The sequence below is a fragment of the Emydura macquarii genome, unplaced genomic scaffold (genome assembly GCF_026122565.2).
Source record: "Emydura macquarii macquarii isolate MOO-44397 ecotype Brisbane River unplaced genomic scaffold, CSIRO-AGI_Emac_v2 contig_1253, whole genome shotgun sequence".
Lineage (NCBI taxonomy): Eukaryota > Metazoa > Chordata > Testudines > Chelidae > Emydura > Emydura macquarii.
The window spans coordinates 6,536,151-6,545,909 of NW_027131390.1; positions in this window are offsets into that span (position 1 = coordinate 6,536,151).

Consider the following 9,759-nt stretch of genomic DNA (forward strand, 5'->3'; position numbering starts at 1 on the left):
TAATTGTAATCTATAGAAAAGGTGATGAGGACATGCACACCCAGAGAGATAAATCCACAGGCAATCTGGAATGAAAAGCACCATGCAGGACAACTCTGCCCTTAAAGGAGTAATTTTCACCACTAAAACTGCTGGGGTGAGGACAAAGGGCATAGCACAAATGAAGGAAGGTCAACAAGGTGAATAAAAATAAGACTTATGTCTCTCCTGAAAGCAGAAGAGAACATAAAATAGGTTACAGAGTGTTGGAAAAATGTTATTTGTGTTATGCAAATTTGCGGGATACATGTAGGTCTGAAGATAGTGAGTTGGCAGTAACCCTTTAATACCAGTACCACAGAAAGGTTCATTCCATATTATAATAATTATATTTTAATTACAGTAGCATCTATATTTCCCAGTCAAGATCAGGACCTTATTGTGCTAGGTGCTGTACAAATAGATAGTAAGAGACTTACAATCTAAACAGACAAGACAGTCAGAACACACTGGGAAATTAATCTTCTAAAGTTCATGGGTTTTCTACATGGATTTAAGTTAGTTGGGATCTCTTTTCTTCATCAGAGGTGAAACGGTACAGGAAGAAAAATTTGTAAGCCCTATCAATCTGTTAGCCAAGATTTTCAGAAGTGACTAGTGACTTCAGGTGTCCAAATGGAGACATCTGGAAGGGGCCTGGTTTAGAAAAGTCTGCTGATCTTGTCTTCTGAGAATCCCCTTGGTGTCTCATATTGGACATCCGAAAATGGAGGAACCCTAAATCACTGTATACTTTTTCTTCAGGGAAAAGTTATTTTCATCAAAATGTTTGTTTTATAAAAACAACCAAAAAAATCAGTTCTAGGTTTTCCCGCCATTCACTTTATCTTCCTTAAAAAGGAGACAAAGGGGATGGAAGGGGAACAAAATTGTTTCATTCAGTCAAAAAACTGGGGGGAAAAAGATAATGAAAAAAAAATTCTTCAAAAATTGGTATTTTCTGTGAAAATATTTTTAACCTGCCCCAGAAATCGGCTTGCTATTTGTAGAAAGAAAAACTGTTTTGAAATAAAATACTAGTAATTAGGGTGACAGAAAGGGCCTCAGCTGAGATCTTAACAGGTCAGTGAAAGATTTATGGAAATTAAGAGGATCTTTAAAAATATAAATACAACTAATGTACTAAAATTCTTATGAGTGTTATCGGATGGGTTTCAAGAACATTGTCCTGTTAAAAATCCACCTGACTTTCCTGCAGATTCTCTGCAGAATTTGGGGCAAAACGTTCCATAAAACAGTGGTTCCCAACCTGTGGCCCATGGCTCCCTTCCCGCTGGCTGCAGAAGGGAGCCGCTGCCTGAGTAGTTAGGTGAGGCGCATTGCGGGTGCAGGTTCCTTGCTGTAGCCAGGGGACAGGAGATCCGCGCTCCCCTCCCCTTGGCTGTAGCAAGGAGCATGGCAAAGAGCTCCACCTGGGTCCCTACCCGCTGGGTCCCCGGAGGATCCAGAGGGAGGAGAGCACTGATCTTCCATCCCCCTGGCTGTAGAAGGGAGCCTCTGCCTAAGGACCCAGGTGGAGTGCCTGGTTTCCCTGCTGCAGCCATGGGGATGGGAGATCCCCCTCGCTGAATTCCTTCACTCTGACTGTAGTGGGGAGTGGGGTAGGGGGAGAGGGAAGCTGCTGGTGGAGACTAGTGGCCCTTCAGGGTTGTGTGGCCCTGGAGCCAAAAAGGTTGGGAAGCACTGCCATGGAATGTATCAACATTTAATGACGAACGAGTCACTTTTCCTTCATCGGTATTAGGGACAAATCTCCATGTCACAGACGTCAGTGACGTTTGTACTATGGGTCTCAAAGGGATTTGGACTGAAATATAAAAATCTTTATTTTATTTTAAGCATATGACTAAAGTAACTGCTAAAACACAGACCTGTGTTCTAAGACCTTGAAGATGTCCCATGACTTGGACAATTTTGTTGCTACACTTAATGATTACCTGTTCTGTTCATTCCCCCTGAAATCCCTGGCATTGGCTACTGTCAGAAGACAGGATATGGGAGAGATGGACCATTGGTCTGACCCAATATGGCCTTTCTTATGTTCTTATGTACATAAAATCAACTCATTTATAATACCAATTTCTCTACTACCTTCTACTGGAAACAAAAACATGTAAGAAAGTTTCTTAATTATTGTAGGGTTTTTAAATTATTTTTAGTGTCAACTGGAACTTCATGAAGGGGCACTTGCCATAGAAACACACATGGGAAGGGCAAAAGATACACAGAGAACTCCAGCAGTTTCAACTTAGCTAACTCCCACTGCATTTTCCATATCCATTATCCACACTCTATGGTCATTTCTAGGCACTGAGAAGGAACACAAGGACAGCTGATGTTTGCACGGCCAACATCTTTAGTCTCAATAAAATAAATCACCTACGATCTGTCTGATTTGTAATCAAATATGATTTTGTTGAGTTCCAACACAAATGTGATATGTTGACTAGTTTGTATTTACAACCCACTATCTCTGAGCTTCAGTTCTTTATGGTTTGTTTTGTCTTTCTTTTTTGATTGCTCTCCTCGGTTTCTAAACCCTGTGCTGGGATTATCAAAGGAGATAATCAGAGAGGTACAAAACTATTCTGGATGAGAAGCACAGAAGTACACAGTCATCTTTAGAATTTAACAAGCTCAGGTGATTAAAAGTTATTGTTACACCATGATCTATTTCTCTGGGAGATTAGTACAGTTTAGCACTCAGGCTGATTTCTTAACTCAAAAGTTTATATGCTTAACATTTAGTCCTGAAATTAATTTTGATCTCAGTGCTTGTTGGTGTTTAATTTTCATATGACTGTTTTATTGAACTGAGATACAACAATAACACTGTAGAAACTTTAAGGTGGCTGTCTTTCATTCCACTGGTTTACCCATAAATACCGCAGCCAAATGGAAATAAAGAGTCCTCTGAAATATAAACAGATCCTGTACAATGAAATTATTAACATTTTAGATATACAGTCTTCAGGTTAAGCTGCTCTATAATAACCATCCCTGTATTCAGAAACTACAAAGGGCCAATATAATTTCTTCTCTGAGGCAAAGACATTCCTGGGTGGAAGTAAATGCAGCAAATTCTCCTGTATAACACTGGGCAAGCATATGAAGAGAATCCTAGCAGAACATTAATTTGAATAGGAAAATTAGTTTCAATAGTTGAAGATATTTATTATTGTTCTCCACTCACTCATTTTAGTTGGGAATAGCATTTCCTATAGGACAATAGGCTCTGAATAATTTATAGGCAACCAGGGTTGAATGCCAATCCATAGAATAGAACAGAATGGCTAGAGCTGTGAGAAAACGTTGGCTGACTAAGAAATGCCCTTCTCCAGTAGCTTTCTAGAGAGACTTCATTCTAGGTGAGTGCCGTATGCTTCGGACATGGCCTAAACTGAAATCTTTTGGTTTTGGAATGTTTGCTTTTCCTAAGCAAAAACTACCTGACACTAAATTGGCTTCAAGATGATGAGGGTTCAAACCCCGGCTCTACCACAAGCTCCCTGCACAAGGCGGAGGTTTTAACACGGTAATTAACCATCCAAACAAGTTAGTAAGGGATGTGGTAGATGTGGGCAAAATTCTGTGCTCTGTGTTGTGAATCAGGTCAGACTAAATGATCATGAAGGTCCCTTCTAGCCTTAAAAGATACGATTCTATTAAAAAGCTCAGGCCAGCCACTTCACTTCTGGGCTCAGCTCTCCATCAATGGGGGCTGAACTTCCTCACCACCCAGGAATGTGCGTTAGAGGAACGAGGAGCTAGATTCTGTGGTCATGGGGCCACCTGAGAAGACGATAGAGCAGAGCTGTGTGACACTTTCTGAAGACAAGCCATCATAAAAACTATTTAAAAAAAAAAATCACAACGGATATTACAGGCTACTGCAAAAGTCCAGCCAAACTGTGTCCATTCTCGCTGCTCGCAGGGAATTCTGCCAGCATTCGGAGATAATTTGGCCACTTAATCAATGAGAAGGAAACGTCCTTTCATTCTGGTAGAGCAGGTTATTGCACTAAGACAAGGAGTATGCGGAGTTGGCCTTTGCATGGTTGGAAGCTGGTGCTTACAGGTTACACAGTCATCCAGGGGTCAGCCACAGTGCCTCAATCCCTCCAATCATCATAATTGAACTAGATCACCCTCCCCACTGACAAAACTGAAAGGAATATGGAAGCGGGGCAGGAGGAGGAAAACTCAAATTTCCCTTGTAGGATTGCACTCAGATTGATTTGTTTAGTGAACAGGTTTCCTCCTATGCAGGGCAGCTGGACATTTGATCCTCAAAATCCATGTGGTTTGATCACCAGATCCTTGAGAGCCACGTAGATATTGGATAAGAGACTGAAAGTGGGGGCAGGCAAGTGAGAATCAGAGTGAGCATCTGTACTACAATTTCTACTGCCGCAGGAGCTGATGTCTGTACAGTGGATCCCTGACATGGCTGATACACAGTTCTGTCTAGCAGCACAGACAAAAGCAGAATTTTTCCAGAGGCACAGATGAAAGTTTTGGGGAGTTGGGAGTATGTGTAGATACTGGGGGAGGTTTTTAAAGGCGCAAGGTGCTTTGGTAAACCTCCCCCGGTATCTACACACACTGCCAAGCCATGTTATTCTCCTGCAAAGTCCAGTTTGGGAACAGAATTAAAACTCGGTTCTCTTCTGTGTACTCTGCAAGACCAAACTCTGCATTGCAATCAGGTTCCTCAGTATGAATGACTTTACACTGTTATCAGAACTTTAGAGGGAGAAGATCCCCCCTGCCCGCACAAGTAACAATTGAAAACAAAGCAGGACTTGAACAGAAAGGGAGAAGCTGGGTTAGAATGCTAAGACTGCATGTTAAGGATAGGACAAAGAGGAAGGGGACTTAAATGCTGCAGTTAAATATTTACTATTCAAGCCCAAAGCCAAAGTGGTTGTCTAGGCTGGAACTATGTAAGAATGCTCTTCATTTGACTTAATTGCTCAGCTGTTTGACAGAAACAGCCCTGTATTTTTCTGGAGGGAGCTAAGGTAAATGTTAAAGATTGCAGGGTGCTTTGAGAAAAGAGTAGAGAATCATTCTAAAGTCTTCCTCTCCCAGAAAGGAACTGATACCTCTCTCAGTGAAACAACTGAATCCGAATTCAGTGAAATCTTTGCAGCAGAAAAGGTTTTCTTACAAAATCTGGGCCAAGATCATCAAACGCCTCCTGGTCCTTTCAGTTAACCCAGCTCCTGCAAGCAGTGATTAGCTAATGTTTGTAAAGTGTTTTGCACATGGTAAATCCTGTATAAATGGTTATTAACATCTTCCATTCAGGGCTAGTTTATAGAGTACAAAATGTAACAGTTTCAGGGGAGTTTCATGGTCGGGTCCTGGGCTTGCTCAAACCAGCAGCAACTCACAGTGAAATCCCTTGGGGGGAAGAGAGGGAAACTCACACGAACAGAAAACAACCACCACAAAAGATGAATGCAAATGTCAAACCTCACAGCTTCCCCCAGCTCTCCTAATAGCTCACACACTATGGGTGCTAACGATAAGCTGGGTACCTGCACCACGGGCCCTGGCAGTACTGCACTCACCTTTACATCTATCTGAGTTTTTTTCTACAGCGTTTGAGTACTGAGTCATCTAACAACTGGAAAGTGCTTTGAGGACCAACACCAGCATCAGGATTGCATCGCACTTTGCTGGCCATTTTCTCAGCCTAAATATAGGAAAAGGTTTATGCAAACCCTGTTCATACCTGAGCCCTGTCTTTTGTTGCCAAACTAGAGAACGCTCTGTGGGCCTGATTTAAAATGCATGGCTAAAGTTTAAAAACTTGAGTGAGGGGCAAACTTTTGAATAAGCCTCCAGGGATTATTGTAATTAAGGGAGTAATCTTTAGATGCTTCTTAATTTGTCTCCATTTTAAAATGAAGGGCTCTTTCTTGCATCACAAAAGAGAGAAAAAGAGGTGAAAATGACAAAGGCTTAACATTAACTGTTCTTCCTGTCACTTCATGCATCGGAGAGATACAACAGGTGGAACACTTAAAACCAGAGAGGCCATTAAAAAAAAAAAGAGTAACATTTCAGAAAATCCTACAGGAGAAAACAGTTCATGACAACAAACATCTCTGAAATATTGTGCAACAGAGAACTGTAATTTAAAAACATACCTGCAGTCTCTGATTTTGCAAACCCTGCCTGCAGGCCAGTAGAGGTTTTTACTCCAAAAAAGGCAACACTGATTGCTGACTTTTTAACCACTGCCTTTTTCCCCACTATTGAGGAGACCCATGGCGAATGAGTGAATTGGGCAAATTAGTGAATAAAGGTCTGATAATGCTAAGTGTTTAAATCAGGTGTCAAACAATTAAAAAAACCAACAGAGTAATGAATCACATAACACACTTTGCTCATTAATTTTACCACTTGTTTAGATGTAATTATTCAGGAGACTTCCTCCTATGCCCGTAAATATCCTGCAGTATATTGTGTGAAGATAATGACGCTTCAGTAAAATAAGATTTCTTGCTCTATTAAATCTTTGCTGAGAATGACAAGGCGTGTAGATTAGTGATGTTCTGCTGTAATCTTGTGGGACTTCCACCTGGGAATTTCTTGAAGGTAAAGTGGGTATTTCTACTTGATGTCTGACTTTCCTTTCACCCACTAGTACCCTGTTGACCCAACAAATCTGAGCTGAATCTTCTCACAGGCTCAATGAAGATGGTTAACATTAAAGAAAAACTTGGAAAACATGCTAGTTCTCAGATAGCTTCTCTGCTAAGGTAAATCCTGGGCAATGGGACAGTTTTTGAATTTCAAGACCAAGGTGCCATTTTTGTGTGATATCAATCATTGTCTACAAAGATGAAAAACCAGTTGGATGATGATGTACCAGAGTAGCTGTGTTTGGTGTGTTTGGACCATCTACAGCAGTGGTTCTCAACCTTTCAAGTAGCAAGTACCCGCTAACTTCTGAAAATTTTAACAAGTACCCCAGCACTCAATTTTATATTTACAGACTAATCTGAGCCATATGCTGGAAGAAGGGCTGAGTACATAAGGCCGTGATATGACAGATGTCAGATCTAGTGTGGGAAGGGTTACCACCTTTACACCAGGGGTGCACAGCTCAAGTAGGTACCTGGGCTAGAGGTGATGTTGGCCAAAGCTAGGAGGTTTTGAGCGGGATGCCAATGCTGGGGAATATAAAACGCCGTGCCAAATTTTTTGTCATGGATTTGAGAGGAGGAAGAGGTGAGAGAGAGACAGGAAAAGAGGGTAACTGGTGAAATCTGGGGCTGTCATACAGCAGTGAAATTGACAAGTTTTCTGGGCACCAGGCTTTGAGCCAGGGAGGAGGCTGGCACCTGGCAGGGGTGCGGGAGGCTGTCCCTCGGCTCGGAGCCGGGACGCGGGTGGCTGCCACCCAGCTGCGAGCCCAGCTCAGAAGACACAGGAGGCTGCCACCGGGCTCCCACCTGGGAGCTGGGACCCAGCAGGAAGCGGGGGGAGCTGCTGCCTGCCTCCCCCAGAAGCTGGGGCCTGCCACACGCCTCCCAGCTGGGAGCTGGGACCGGGTGAGAAGCGGGCTGCTGCTGCCCGGCTTCCCCAGAAGTTGACAGCTACCTCCCACCTCCCCTTCACAGGGCAGGATTGTTCTCCCCCTTCTATTTTTCTCCCCACTCTATTTTCTAGTGTTTTGTCCAACCTTGTTTGAAATGTCTTCTCAGCTCCCCTTGGAAAACTACCTCACCAGCCCCCAGCTGTCACCCTTAGGAAGCTTTTTTTTCTTTTCTTAAAACGGCACATTCTGCAGGTTAAAGTATTTGTAAACAAATGCTGCTTCTTATTTTGTATTTTGAATTGGATTAAACAAGATTTGCAAGATTCTTGAGCTAAACTAAGATCCCTGGGTCCCAACTTGAAACTTGTGAAATGAATTTTGGTTTGGAGCCGCTGCCGCTCACAGAAATCCCACCCTTGGCTATGCAAGAAGGGAAATGGTGCAGGAGGCCCTAGAGATGTGGTCCAGTGAGCAGGGCACTGGATTAAGACTCTGAAGATATAGATTCTATTCCGGTTCTGCCACTGACTTGCTGGGTGGCCTTGGGCAACTTACTGCCCCTCTTTGTGCCTCAGTTTCCCCACCTGTCTCCTGGGGATAATGATATGGCTCTCCTGCCGTAATTTTCAGTATTTGTTTTCAGATCTACTGATGACAAGTGCGCCGTAAGAGCAAGGATTATTGTTTGACAGTGGAAGAGTGATGATGGCTTATCTACCATGGAACTGGCGTTTCTAGGAGCTAGGCCCGTGCAGCGTTTCAGGGAAGACACAGGCTATAGGAGTGTGATGAATTGTAAAAGGTGCATAGCTGGTCCTCAGGCTTACGAATGAGCATCACACCCCACCCCTAAGAAGCACCCCTACAGCGTGGTACAAAGGGCCTCTGGCTCATGGTTTAATGGAAGGCTTTTTTGGTGCCAGTGCCATCACCAGCTCCCTGTCCCTACACATGCTGCATGGGAAGGGGTGTGTTGGTCAGGATAGGGTTTAGCCCATACTGTGTATTGATTTATCTTCAGTAAGACAAGAGAGGATAACAAAGGATGGAAATGCTTGTAATTTCCTGACCAAAGTCCAACGCCGAGCGAGTGAACAGAAGAAAACGTACGTTGATGTTCTCCGTCAATGTGCTTTAGAACAAAGAACAGCGAGACTGTGATAGTTTGTGATTCTCTTTCCTCATTCTTCTGAGCTGGAATAATAGATATATATTTAAACATACAAGTATGAAAAAGGATGCAGCCCTGGATTACTTGGCAAGCTTTCAGAGGCAGGTGTTCAACATGCAATTATCTTAAGGACGCCATAAGAATGGTTGCGGCATGATACACATTTATCTTTAATCTAATACAGTTTACAAAGTTTTTTTCTGACAAATTACACTACGCTTTATGGAAATGTAACATTTTGTATGAATGGCTGGGTGCAGCCATGTTGCATACTAATGAGCGAGACAAAGTAGCTCCACTCTTATTTGCAACTGGCTCAGACCTTTCCATTAGCAAATTAAAATCTGTTCAAATTTATTTACTAATATATTAGAAAAAGCTTCAGGCTAACCCCCCTGACCTGTATTATATAGCAAACAACTGTAGCAGTGAAAATAATTAATAGACTGTATTGCACCGCCTGTTCGTTTCTCGATTACACCCTGAGGTCAGCTGTATGGTGGGTTTACCATCTGCATTCTCTTACAAGGCCACATTTACTTAAAAACTATCAATTATATTTCAAAATGACTTTCCTTAATTGAACTTTCTTTATTCAAGTGAGCCTTATTTTTAAAAGCTTCCGAAAAGCACCTTTGCTCAAAATCCTTTCCCATTTCAACATCCAAAAGTTACTTCTATGTTACTTTGTCATGACAGCTGAGCAAACCCCCAGCTGTAACTACTGTTTACTTTACTGCCTATCACATGCAAACCTAAGTGTAAAGTTATTAGGGCTAAATTCTCTCCAAGTTACCCCTGGTGTACCTCCACTGAAACCAAGTCAAGGATTAATTGAGTCCTTAGAGTTTTCTTTAGCTTCCTTCTTCCTCATTTTTAGTTACATTGTGCTAGGCACTTTCCAAATGTTCAGGAAAGATGGGCCCCGGCCCCGGGGGATTTAGAATTTAAGGTCTTGTTGGAGCACATCTTTAAATGATTTGCTGGATCT